Raw genomic sequence first — 14,569 nt, forward strand, 5'->3', positions numbered from 1 at the left:
CCAGGCTGAACGAAATAGGATATGGTTTTACATTTTTATAAATGATGACAGACGATTTGTTAGTTTGTTTTACATGGTTTATTATTTTGTTTGACGAATAAAATATCTCTCTTATCCATAATAATCTCATTATGTATGTAGCCTACCATCACTGTATATGTGAGCTGCTGGCTACAGTGCACGGGACAAGAGCACGTTTGCTATTGTGGGAGATAAGCAGCTGTGCTGAAGGAGAAAGAACATAAATACATTGGCTATAGGAGGAGAAGATGACATCTGGTTCTAATAGAGCAACAGGCCACGGTGGGAGGCATAGCGACCTGACAACTGTACTTGAGTTATGCAGAAAGGGTCCCAAATACATTCAAGATAGTCAGACAAAGGGGCACAGAGAAAAGGATGGCGGCAAGAGGACCACACATGAGCATGCAGTGCATGCATTATTTTTGTACCACATGAGGAGGCCCTGCTAGCATTATAACCTATACATCTGTCAGATGTGGGCGTTAACAAGCAACAACTGATATGGAGAGATAATGGTAAAGAACGGTCAAGGGAAGCTATTTTCATATAGAGGGAGGGGACTCTATACGTTATGCAAAGACAGAATTCTATAAAGATAGGACTCTGCAATATGAGAATTTAGTCTTTTCCATGGAGGGGCTTGGCTCTGTTACGTGTGTAATAGGGTCCTTCCATGGAAGGGCTCGGCTTTGCTACTCTGTATTAAAGTCTATATTGAATTCACAAGTTCTTGTAAGAGTATTATGTTTTTAAGACAATTTTCCACGACATAAATGGCGAGCTTGCCAGGAGATCGAAGGAACCTCGGACAGTGTCGTTCTTGGCTGGTGACAGTTTCTCTGGACAATCTCACAAACGGGTGGCCGCCCAACTTTATACAGGTAAGCTTGTTCTTACGCAGTTGAAATGTTTGTGTAGATTGCTTCAGGAATTCTGTCTCAGCGGAGGGGACGTCACGTAGGTCTCTCTTTAAATTCCTGAAAAACCAGTAATACTAAGAGCTTTTGAATTCAATAGAACTACATGCACTACATGTGTCTGTCTATCACTGTTCTCTCCCCTCTGCACAGGCCATACCAACGCTTCACACCGCGTGGCCGCTGCCACTCTAACCTGGTGGTCCCAGCACGCACGACCCACGTGGAGTTCCAGGTCTCCGGCAGCATCTGGAACTGCCGGTCTGCGGCCAACAAGGCTGAGTTCATCTCAGCCTATGCTACCCTCCAGTCCCTAGACTTCCTGGCGCTGACGGAAACATGGATTACCACAGATAACACTGCTACTCCTACTGCTCTCTCCTCGTCTGCCCACGTGTTCTCGCATACCCCTAGAGCATCGAGCCAGCGGGGTGGTGGCACTGGAATCCTCATCTCTCCCAAGTGGACATTCTCTCTTTCTCCCCTGACCCATCTGTCTATCTCCTCATTTGAATTCCATACTGTCACAGTTACCAGCCCTTTCAAGCTTAACATCCTTATCATTTATCGCCCTCCAGGTTCCCTTGGAGAGTTCATCAATGAGCTTGACGCCTTGATAAGTTCCTTTCCTGAGGATGGCTCACCTCTCACAGTTCTGGGTGACTTTAATAACCTCCCCACGTCTACCTTTGAATCATTCCTCTCTGCCTCCTTCTTTGCACTCCTCTCCTCTTTTGACCTCACCCTCTCACCTTCCCCCCTATTCACAAGGCAGGCAATACGCTTGACCTCATCTTTACTAGATGCTGTTCTTCCACTAATCTCATTGCAACTCCCCTCCAAGTCTCCGACCACTACCTTGTATCCTTTTCCCTCTCGCTCTCATCCAACACTTCTCACTCTGCCCCTACTCGGATGGTATTGCGCCGTCTCAACCTTCGCTCTCTCTCTCCCGCTACTCTCTCCTCTTCCATCCTATCATCTCTTCCCTCTGCTCAAACCTTCTCCAACCTATCTCCTGATTCTGCCTCCTCAACCCTCCTCTCCTCCCTTTCTGCATCCTTTGATTTTCTCTGTCCCCTATCTTCCAGGCCGGCTCGGTCCTCCCCTCCTGCTCCGTGGCTCGGCGACTCACTGCGAGCTCACAGAACAGGGCTCCGGGCAGCCGAGCGGAAATGGAGGAAAACTCCCCTCCCTGCGGACCTGGCATCCTTTCACTCCCTCCTCTCTACATTCTCCTCTTCTGTCTCTGCTGCTAAAGCCACTTTCTACCACTCTAAATTCCAAGCATCTGCCTCTAACCCTAGGAAGCTCTTTGCTACCTTCTCCTCCCTCCTGAATTCTCCCGCCCCTCCCCCCCTCCTCCCTCTCTGCGGATGACTTCGTCAACCATTTTGAAAAGAAGGCTGACGATATCCGATCCTCGTTTGCTAAGTCAAACGACACCGCTGGTCCTGCTCACACTGCCCTACCCTGTGCTTTGACCTCTTTCTCCCCTCTCTCTCCAGATGAAATCTCGCGTCTTGTGATGGCCGGCCGCCCAACAACCTGCCCACTTGACCCTATCCCCTCCTCTCTTCTCCAGACCATTTCCGGAGACCTTCTCCCCTACCTCACCTCGCTCATCAACTCATCCTTGACCGCTGGCTACGTCCCTTCCGTCTTCAAGAGAGCGAGAGTTGCACCCCTTCTGAAAAAACCTACACTCGATCCCTCCGATGTCAACAACTACAGACCAGTATCCCTTCTTTCTTTTCTCTACAAAACTCTTGAACGTGCTGTCCTTGGCCAGCTCTCCTGCTATCTCTCTCAGAATGACCTTCTTGATCCTAATCAGTCAGGTTTCAAGACTGGGCATTCAACTGAGACTGCTCTTCTCTGTGTCATGGAGGCTCTCCGTACTGCTAAAGCTAACTCTCTCTCCTCTGCTCTCATCCTTCTAGACCTATCTGCTGCCTTTGATACTGTGAACCATCAGATCCTCCTCTCCACCCTCTCCGAGTTGGGCATCTCCGGCGCGGCCCACGCTTGGATTGCGTCCTACCTGACAGGTCGCTCCTACCAGGTGGCGTGGCGAGAATCTGTCTCCGCACCACGCGCTCTCACCACTGGTGTCCCCCAGGGCTCTGTTCTAGGCCCTCTCCTATTCTCACTACACACCAAGTCACTTGGCTCTGTCATATCCTCACATGGTCTCTCCTATCATTGCTATGCAGACGACACACAATTAATCTTCTCCTTTCCCCCTTCTGATAACCAGGCGGCGAATCGCATCTCTGCATGTCTGGCAGACATATCAGTGTGGATGACGGATCACCACCTCAAGCTGAACCTCGGCAAGACGGAGCTGCTCTTCCTCCCGGGGAAGGACTGCCCGTTCCATGATCTCGCCATCACGGTTGACAACTCCCTTGTGTCCTCCTCCAAGAGTGCTAAGAACCTTGGCGTGATCCTGGACAACACCCTGTCGTTCTCCACTAACATCAAGGCGGTGACCCGATCCTGTAGGTTCATGCTCTACAACATTCGCAGAGTACGACCCTGCCTCACACAGGAAGCGGCACAGGTCCTAATCCAGGCACTTGTCATCTCCCGTCTGGATTACTGCAACTCGCTGTTGGCTGGGCTCCCTGCCTGTGCCATTAAACCCCTACAACTCATCCAGAACGCCGCAGCCCGTCTGGTGTTCAACCTTCCCAAGTTCTCTCACGTCACCCCGCTCCTCCGCTCTCTCCACTGGCTTCCAGTTGAAGCTCGCATCCGCTACAAGACCATGGTGCTTGCCTACGGAGCTGTGAGGGGAACGGCACCTCCGTACCTTCAGGCTCTGATCAGGCCCTACACCCAAACAAGGGCACTGCGTTCATCCACCTCTGGCCTGCTCGCCTCCCTACCTCTGAGGAAGCACAGTTCCCGCTCAGCCCAGTCAAAACTGTTTGCTGCTCTGGCACCCCAATGGTGGAACAAGCTCCCTCACGACGCCAGGACAGCGGAGTCAATCACCACCGTCCAGAGACACCTGAAACCCCACCTCTTTAAGGAATACCTGGGATAGGATAAAGTAATCCTTCTAACCCCCCCCCCCTTAAAAGATTTAGATGCACTATTGTAAAGTGGTTGTTCCACTGGATATCATAAGGTGAATGCACCAATTTGTAAGTCGCTCTGGATAAGAGCGTCTGCTAAATGACTTAAATGTAAATGTAAATGCATGCATGAATTTTGGGGGTTGTTAAATGTAATTATATGTATGCATTTGTGAGGACTAAATGTGTGGTGAGCGGTAGGCCTGGCCTGGTATGGGGCTGCTGCTGTCTGCCCATATGGTCAGAACAAATGAATAAATAGATAGAAAATCCTGTGATACCGCTTCGAACATAATTAAACGAAGGACTGCTTGGACAGGCTATTTGGATGTGCAGCTCTGCTAGATTAAAAGGCTGCATAAATAAATAGATAGAAATCCCACGATACCGCTCCTGGGAGGGATTAAGGAAGTTTGCTTGGGTGGGCTATTCACGATACCGCTCGAGTAATGAGGGTCTGTTTGCGGTGAATAGGTTGGGCACAGGAGAAACTTGACCCGATTTGGCGAGGTTCAAGTTCAAAATTAATCCTACGGATAATAACACTCCACCTTGCTAACGGGGTCGGATGATCAGTAGGTCGCACCGCGTAGCTGCTCTGAGGGACAGAGGATAGTACGGGTGGGCGAACAGAGAGTGAAGGGAAACTGACTCGATTAAGCAGAATTTCCGACATACTGTAAAAATCCTATAAATGCAAAGTTATCCTGTGTTGAGGAAGTGTATCAGGAATAGACTGAGGTTTATAGGTCGTTTTAGGTAAAACGAGGTGTGAATGAACGAATGTGAATAAAAATTGTATGGATGTAAATAAACATCTGATTGAGTGGAAACTTCTCTGTGTTGAGGATGTGAATCAGAGAAGCTAAAGACTGCAGTTAAATATAGTATATAGTGGTGTGTGTGTGTGTGTGTGTGTGTGTGTGTGTGTGTGTGTGTGTGTGTGCCAACTAGTCAAGGGGAAGGAATGCGCAAACCTCTCTGTGACAGTTGATTGAGTGTAATTTGAGAAGGGTGCATCTAGTGAGTACTAGGAAGAAGAAGTGATAAATCAATAGGTATTGATTAAAAGGAACTATGTAAAGATAACACATTAACATAATAAATGTGTTAAATAACTATTCTAGAATGCATAGAACTTGTTGAATAAAGTATCAAACAAGACACATATAGTACATACTGGTGTGTGAAGTAGAGAGATAAAACATACAGATAGGCAACAGATATACTATATGGTTAAAATAAACTCAGGCTATTTAGAATAAATAGTAACAACAAATACATAAAGAACCATACCATGGTATAGTCTAGTATATACTAGAGATATTACAGCACCGTGAAGGACGGTAGGAGGAAAACGGGGGGTAACACTGGAGCTGCAGGACCCTTAGGAAGTTACACCATCTAGGAGAGAGAGTGGGTCTGGAGAGACTCTACAAGTATAGAGAATAGGTAGGATAAATTAGGAATATAAGTAACAGTAGGATAGAATATCATAAGTGAATAAATATAAAGAGATAAGAAAGTGTAGATATAAACAACAGCTGAATTAGACGGGAAAGTGTGATAAATAGGATGTAATAAAGTTAAAGTAATGGAATTTAGTAAAGCCATGGAGTCGCTGAGAGAAGCGCACAATAATTCCACCAATTCGGTTTGAATGTGAAAGAGCAAACTGGATAATGTCGGGCAACATTACCCGGTAAACTGGATAAATAGAATCAAATAAAACCAGAATAAGAAGCTCAATTTACCAGTGTTTTGAAATCAGCATTCTATCATCAGAAAATACATTACGATGGGCGCCAGATATGACTCTGCTCGCCTCGCAGACGTGCGAGGGGAGAGTAGAGCCATAAAAGCCATAAAATTTCAAAAGTAAGGTAATAGCTCCCTGTTTTAGATATGGGACTATGGGAAGAATGTGGGAAGAATGTGTGTAGGGAGACACTGGAGCCTGATGCAGTAGCAGGAAATGCAGCTATACGAGAGTTTGCATCCTTTTCAATAGAGCAACAACTAATCGTTTTGAGGTTAGTAAGAATGGAACTTTCACAAAGCGGTGTATGATCTCTGTTCGATCAATGAGTGATTCATAGAGATTACGGTTTCTATGTGATGGAAGACGTATTAGATCACGTTTTACCTAACTGTTATCAGAGCACCGATGGGATTTACAAATAGTCCCACTTGGTATCATTTAGCATTGAAACAATAGTTTCTGTGGTGATAAAATACGAGGATGATTTGTTATTAGCGTCAAACAACGGAAAATAAACTTATATGAGAGATCACCACCGTAGTAAATTAGTTGGAGGAACAGGCAAAGCAGAATGTAGTATATTTGAGGTTTTCAATTTCTGAAGGGAAGACTTAACCCGGGATCGGGTAGAAACTATGATTTCTGAGGCATGGCTAAACTCTCCGCGCATGCTCAGGAAAACATAAGGGGTTTTCAATTTTGTTAGACATTTTATGCCGACATTCTCTGAAACTGTTAAAACACTTATAGAATGGAATCAAGAGTGTGAGGAAATGTTTGTCGAGTTGAAGAAATAATTGGGTTAAACGCCAGCATTGGGATTGCCAAATTTAAATTAAACTTTTACTATTAGTAGGAAGTAATGATTCAGAAAGTTAGGTTCAACTCTGTTCATTACAAAATATTTGGGGTTTTGAGAACCATGTGACGTATTGACTAACAAGATGATAAGACAACATCAACTTCTTGAAGGTTCTACAGTGGTTAACCAATGGTTTTGTATTATACTGAACTAACGACACAGGTTAAAATGATAAGATTACTGGAAAGGACCTCTGGGATTTAATTTGGATGGACCTTTTTCAATTCAGTTTTAAACTGGGTATACAGGAAGATGGAAATGTTTTGAAATGTATCCAAATGGGTTCTGAAGGACAGGGACAGAGAAGGGAGAGGAAACATTTAATGGTGTCAAATGCCCTGAATCCTAATAATTTCCCGTTTAGACTGATCAACTTCACTAGAAATTATTGGAACAGGTGGGATTTAAATATAAAATGACTAAGAAACACCAGTCTCTATTCAGAGTGTACAATTACTTTGAAATTCTATTATTTCCATATGAAAATTATGAAGAGTTGTAATCTTAAATTGACTAGTTACTCAAATAATTGTATTTTTTGATTTAACATGTTGTTGTTGAATCATGTGTTCAGAGGGAAAATGATCAGTTCCACGGGGTTATTGTCTTTGGGTAAATATACACATGTGCTTTGTTCAGTCTGCTTATAGAAAGGAAATATCTGTTAACAAGGGATGACAGTTACTCCAAATGGATTATGATATAAGTAAAGATGATTTCATTTTGTGTTTTTATTTCAATACAAAATTTGCAACATTGGGATATTGAAGTTTGCGAGGGGTTATGTTGTTAAATTATCTGTAACTTGTCAGAGATCACCAGTAGAATAAGGGAGTTATCATGGAAGGTGATGTCAGAATGCTTTAATACATGGGAGAGATATTTTTACCACAAGTGTGTGTGAAGCTCAAAACCTCCCTAACCGGCTGAAGAGTGAGGGACAACTGTGTCTGATGACCTGTGAACTGTATCTGAAATAGACATGCTGGAATGATATGTGAAGGAAGACTAAAGGGGAATAGGTTACTGACCTTTCATTACCAGGCCTCTCGTGACAGAAAAACAGAGGCAAATGGGGGCTGTAATATGAATAGATAGTACTGGTATTACAAGTTTAGTATAAATGTACATTTTTAAGGGAATGAAGCACTAAGGACTGAATTCTGATTTGGGTTGGACAATTTATAAAAAGTTTTAGTTATGATTTGGACATAGAACTGTTTAAATTTACTAGGCCTAGGGAAGCTCTGGAAACTAAATTCTGAGACAGGGAGGTTGAGAGAACTTACGGAAGATTAGATTAAAGGTTTTTGTTTCTTTTGTTTTATTATGTCATTAGAAATGTAATGTTAAATTTTATTGATATAATTGATTGCATAAAAGGTTTATGGTCTGTTTTGCGATACACACAAGGATGAAGGAGGAGACCAACATAACATGGGCATAGAACGTAACGGATGGACGTTTTCCCCAGGTTTAGTTACATTATGAGTAGTGGTTTAGTTACATTATGAGTAGTGGTCATAGAACGTAACGGATGGACGTTTTCCCCAGGTTTAGTTACATTATGAGTAGTGGGCATAGAACGTAACGGATGGACGTTTTCCCCAGGTTTAGTTACATTATGAGTAGTGGTAATAGAACGTAACGGATGGACGTTTTCCCCAGGTTTAGTTACATTATGAGTAGTGGTAATAGAACGTAACGGATGGACGTTTTCCCCAGGTTTAGTTACATTATGAGTAGTGGGCATAGAAGGTAACGGATGGACGTTTTCCCCAGGTTTAGTTACATTATGAGTAGTGGTTTAGTTACATTATGAGTAGTGGGCATAGAACGTAACGGATGGACGTTTTCCCCAGGTTTAGTTACATTATGAGTAGTGGTTTAGTTACATTATGAGTAGTGGTTTAGTTACATTATGAGTAGTGGTCATAGAACGTAACGGATGGACGTTTTCCCCAGGTTTAGTTACATTATGAGTAGTGGTCATGGAACGTAACAGATGGACGTTTTCGCCAGGTTTAGTTTATTTTTCCCTTTTCTTGTCTGGTCAATTTATTTTTTGTTTTAAGGAACATAAGTGTGTTTATTGTTCCTGAGGAGGGAATGATATAAATTGACTAAAATTGATTTGAGAATGTTTAAGTATGTATCAAACTGTGGAAGGAAATTAGTAGTAAATGATGTGTTATGGGTTAGAAGAACTGTGACTGCATTGGGGATCTGAGGGGGCTCATAAATGAAGGTTATGGTAGTAGAGGGGTGTTATTTCTAGAGACTATGTATATTAATAGAAGAGAGAACTCACAGAAGAGAAAGGACAGCTGGCTGTGTAAAATATAGGAATGCACAACATAGGGACAATTCTGAGTAAATTGAACATTACACATACCTAGATTAAGGTAAGAGTAAAAGTGATAGTGGTGAAATTTTTGAACACTATGGTAAAAGTTTAAGAGAGTTATGACTTGGAGTTTTAAGAGGTTGGATATTCTTCCAACTGGAAGACACTTGACTGATTACATGTTATTCTTACAGCAATTGCTGTAGGGACCATAATTTGGCTATCATTATGTATAAGTATATCTGTGGTAGGAGGCCAGGTATTTGAGACAGAATGTTTACATAGGGCTCTTATTTAAATATTACAAAGTAGTGATCTTGACATAAGAAGAAAGTCTGTTGTCAGGAAATAACCCATGTGTTAGTGTGTATGTCCTCAGGAGAAAAGCAGCACATAAGAAGCCAGAAATATCCAAGGGCATGGGCTGACTTCTAGAGATTGAGTGTACATCAAGGTACACCAGGCTGGGGGTATACTTCTTATAGCACCTGCAGTGGTAAAGATCATCATGTCTCTCTTCGGTGGGCGTATAATTCTCACAAGAAGTAAGGTCCAGCTGAATAATGGGTGAGCTTGAAAGCACCATGACAGAGGACGCGGAGAGAGAGAGACTAGATTCCACTGTAGACATACAGTTGTTGGGTTTGGGAGCTACTTATGTTATTGGTTAATGCATCATATGAAAAAGGACAGATGTTAGGGTAATTGTGCTCTAAACAACATATTGAAGGCATTAATGTGAAAGCATATACAGTGTTGAATTAAGAAGATAAGATATAATGTTTATTAGGGATATGCCTATCGGGTGAAATGGAGCAGATGGGAAACAAAGTGAAAATGACATGATTTGGGAACACCTCTCAGAACCTGGGGCCGAAAGGGGAAGACTGGGTGGAAGCATGAGGAAGCTTTTTAGTGCTTTTATTTCTGTGGATTCCAGCAGAAAAGTATCTTGGAGGCATAGAGTCAGGTGAAGAGAGAGTGGGAATTGTCATGGTCTCAGATTTCGGTTTTCATGAATATATTTGTGCATAACATATCACATTGTCAATACTGTTGTGTTTTTGTTTTTCACTTTACAAGTCTTACGCTTAGGAACCAGAAGGAGAGGGGTCGCCAGCTTCAGCTGGAATGTTAGTTGGTGTATGATGAGTGATGGAAATAAGTGGATGTATGGTGTAATCATAAAACAGAGGCCATAAGTCTCTAAGTTTGAATGCCTCACAGAAAGAAGGCAGAAACCTGATCCAGGACCAGAGGTTCCACGTCTGGTGATCCAAGAGACCAGGTCCGAGTGTTCCGGAAGAAAGGAATGAGCCAAGGAGGGAGGGTCCCTACAAGGTGGCTTGAACAATGTTAACTGCTGTCCAGGTGAAAGGAAGCAACACCTGGTACCATCTAAACCACTGTACCAAAGTCCCGTCGGAAAGGAGGGGACAACCACCAGGCCATGAAGGAGCAGAGGAAATCAAGGAGCCAGGCAGGAGCCAGGCAGGAGCCAGGCAGGAGCCAGGCAGGAGCCAGGCAGGAAACAGGCAGGAGCCAGGCAGGAGCCAGGCAGGAGCCAGGCAGGAGCCAGGCAGGAGACAGGCAGGAGACAGACAGGAGACAGACAGGAGACAGACAGGAGACAGGCAGGAGCCGAAGAGGAGGTGGATCGAGGAGCAACTTCCAACAGCAAACAGACACTCTCTCCTGAATATCCAGAGAGTCCAGGGATGGGGAGGAGTGACATGCCTGTTGCTCCTGATGACATACCTACTCTGGCAGATACCCTTGACAGAGGTGCTGTCCAAGGGGACGGAGAAACAACGACAGGAGAATGGAAAGGAGACTTTCTGTCCTCACATGGTCTTCCTAACAGACAGTAAACCAGGACAGATGAAGAACGGTAGAATGGCCTTGACAGCAACAGCGACAAACCTAGAAGAAATTGTAAAATCACCTCCCACTAGAGATTAGTACACAACAGCTAAACGTAGGATGGACAATTGCATTTTGTCTAGCAAATCACATTTGTCTGATATTTTAATAGTACCTGAACTTGCATCTGATGAAGAATGTGTTAAATGGAAAATGTTCAATGCATTCAGAATCAATACTACATACCTTTGTGTACCATATAATGCAGCTTGGCATTAGGTAGAAGTGAATTAAACCAAAATATGTTGTGAGAACATGAATGTGCAACATATGACATGAGAACTGAATTAGATGGTCCTCATAATGATAGGTTTACTATGGTAAAAAGTAGATATGAATGTTTCTACAGCTGTGGGGATAATGGGATAGATGTGAGAAACACTACAGTTAATTGTTAAACTATTTGGGTGTTAGAAACTGCAGGAGTTAGTAAATTTGATGACAAAGGAATGATTATGGATCACAAAGGTACATGTGGTACATGTGGTAATATAACTCAAGTAACACTATCTCTTGCAATATTAAAGAATCAGGACAGAAGTATAGCTGATAGTTTCGGGATGTGTGGGCAGAACAAACTCTTGAATGTTTTACCAGAAGGCTGGACTGTGCCTTGATTAGAGCAACACAACAGGTGTCTATCATTAAATCACAGCAGGATGAGTCTGTAAAGCATAGAGTAAGGGAAGCCTATGAATCAGATCCCAAAGTATATCTAGATGCGATTGGACAGGTGAGAGGAGTTCCTGATGAATACAAAGCAAGAGATGAGGTTAAATCAGGTTTTGAATCAATATTTCTTTGGATAACACCTAATAATAACAATGTACTAGATGGAACTTTTCCTGTAGCTATGACCAAACTGAAGGGATTGTGACAAGAGGTTAAGGACAATGAACCCATGGTTGGGACTGGTTGGATTTAGCTTTAACCTCTCTAGGATGTCCCACCTACTCAACAGCCAGTTGAATCCCGTGGCGCGTTATTCAAATACCTTTGAAATGCTATTACTTCAATTTCTCAAACATATGACTATTTTACACCATTTTAAAGGCAAGACTCTCGTTAATCTAACCACACTGTCCGATTTCAAAAAGGCTTTACAACGAAAGGAAAACATTAGATTATGTCAGCAGAGTGCCCAGCCAGAAAAAATCAGACACCCATTTTTCAAGCTAGCATATAATGTCACATAAACCCAAACCACAGCTAAATGCAGCACTAACCTTTGATGATCTTCATCAGATGACAATTCTAGGACATTATGTTATACAATACATGCATGTTTTGTTCAATCAAGTTCATATTTATATCAAAAACCAGCTTTTTACATTAGCATGTGACGTTCAGAACTAGCATACCCAACGCAAACTTCCGGTGAATTTACTAAATAAACGTTCACAAAAAACACAACAATTATTTTAAGAATTATAGATACAGAACTCCTTTATGCAATCGCTATGTCCGATTTTAAAATAGCTTTTCGGTGAAAGCACATTTTGCAATATTCTGAGTAGATAGCCCAGCCATCACGGGCTAGCTATTTAGACACCCACCAAGTTTAGCCCTCACCAAAGTCAGATTTACTATAAGAAAAATTGGATTACCTTTGTTGTTCTTCGTCAGAATGCACTCCCAGGACTTCTACTTCAATAACAAATGTTGGTTTGGTTCAAAATAATCCATAGTTATGTTCAAATATCCTCTGTTTTGTTTGTGCGTTCAAGACACTATCCGAATGGTAAAGAAGGGTGACGCGCACGGCGCGTTTCGTGACAAAAAAATCTAAATATTCCATTACCGTACTTCGAAGCATGTCAACCGCTGTTTAAAATCAATTTTTATGCCATTTTTCTCGTAAAAAAAGCGATAATATTCCGACCGGGAAAGCGTGTTTATGTTCAAAGAGAGAGAAAATAAAAACATGGGGTCGCCTCGTGCACGCGCCTCAGTCTCATTGTCCTCTGATAGACCACTTACCAAAGGCGCTAATGTTTTCAGCCAGTGGCTGGAATTACATCATTCAGCTTTTTCCCGCCTTCTGAGAGCCTATGGGAGCCGTAGGAAGTGTCACGTTACAGCGAAGATCCTCAGTTTTCAATAAAGAGAGTCAAGAAGAACAAGAACTTGTCAAACAGGCCACTTCCTGTAAGGAATCTTCTCAGGTTTTTGCCTGCCATATGAGTTCTGTTATACTCACAGACACCATTCAAACAGTTTTAGAAACTTTAGGGTGGTTTCTATCCAAAGCCAATAATTATATGCATATTCTAGTTTCTGGGCAGTAGTAATAACCAGATTAAATCGGGTACATTTTTTATCCGGACGTGTAAATACTGCCCCCTAGCGTAACAGGTTTTAAGTAAATGGGGTTACTCCAGGAGGAGGACATGATTGCAATGATTATGGTGTTCAAGGGTTTCCTGTTTTTAGTAAAGCTCCTGATTATTATGTGCTTGATTGAAAACTGGACTGATGCAATATGTATAACCTGGTAATCATTTACTATGGAGTGTATTGTCTATTTCCTTTCTACCTTTGACAAGGGATAAATTAAGTTAGAACTTCTGAATTTTGTATACTTCAACTTGTGGGTAAAATGGGGAAATTCCAGTTACAAGTGTCCATGGACCATGTCCTTAGTCCTTTAGCAGGTGTTTTCATTTGTGATTTCACTGTTGTTACAGAGGTGTCTGTAAGGAAGGATCTTGTTTAAGTGTCGAATTTAGAATGACTTTATAAGGATTTTCTTTATGTTTTAAATAACCGAGATAACCTCAGGGAAGGCTATGTATTACATGCTAATGCTTTTACATTGTATTTTCAGTTTGATTTTACTTTGTATTTGTACAGATTGGATCTTTTATTTCTTTCCATTGTATATGGATTGGAGATGTTTGGTCCAGTATATGTCTATGCTTTATTTCACATTTCGTTCAATGTTCATTATTCTGTGCGTGTATTGTTATCATTTTGCCTCCATCCTTGTTGCTTTTATTTAGGTATTGTTTTGGTGTGGGACTAATTAGTCCCAGAGGAGGGATTTATGTGGGAGCTAAGCAGCTGTGCTGAAGGAGAAAGAACATAAATACATTGGCTATAGGAGGAGAAGATGACATCTGGCTCTAATAGAGCAACAGGCCACGGTGGGAGGCATAGCGACCTGACAACTGTACTTGAGTTATGCAGAAAGGGCCCCAAATACATTCAAGATAGTCAGACAAAGGGGCACAGAGAAAAGGATGGCGGCAAGAGGACCACACATGAGCATGCAGTGTACCACATGCTAGCATTATAACCTATACAGCTGTCAGATGTGGGCTTTAACAAGCAACAACTGATATGGAGAGATAATGGTAAAGAACGGTCAAGGGAAGCTATTTTCATATAGAGGGAGGGGACTCTATACGTTATGCAAAGACAGAATCCTATAAAGATAGGACTCTGTAATATGAGAATTTAATATTTTCCATGGAAGGGCTTGGCTCTGTTGCGTGTGTGGTAGGGTCCTTCCATGGAAGGACTTGGCTTTGCTACTCTGTATTAAAGTCTATATTGAATTCACAAGTTCTTGTAAGAGTATTACGTTCTTAAGACAATTTTCCACGACACTATATAACTCAACGTTTAAAAAAAATAAAGATCAGT

General features: G+C 42.3%; 1 protein-coding gene across 1 annotated transcript in view; it reads right to left on the reverse strand.

The window, feature by feature from the left end:
- The window catches only part of LOC115177641 (piggyBac transposable element-derived protein 4), an 85,862-nt gene that overhangs the window by 19,221 nt on the left and 52,072 nt on the right, over positions 1-14,569 (reverse strand). The window lies entirely within an intron of this gene.

Source organism: Salmo trutta, chromosome 38 (genome assembly GCF_901001165.1).
Source record: "Salmo trutta chromosome 38, fSalTru1.1, whole genome shotgun sequence".
Classification (NCBI taxonomy): Eukaryota; Metazoa; Chordata; class Actinopteri; order Salmoniformes; family Salmonidae; genus Salmo; species Salmo trutta.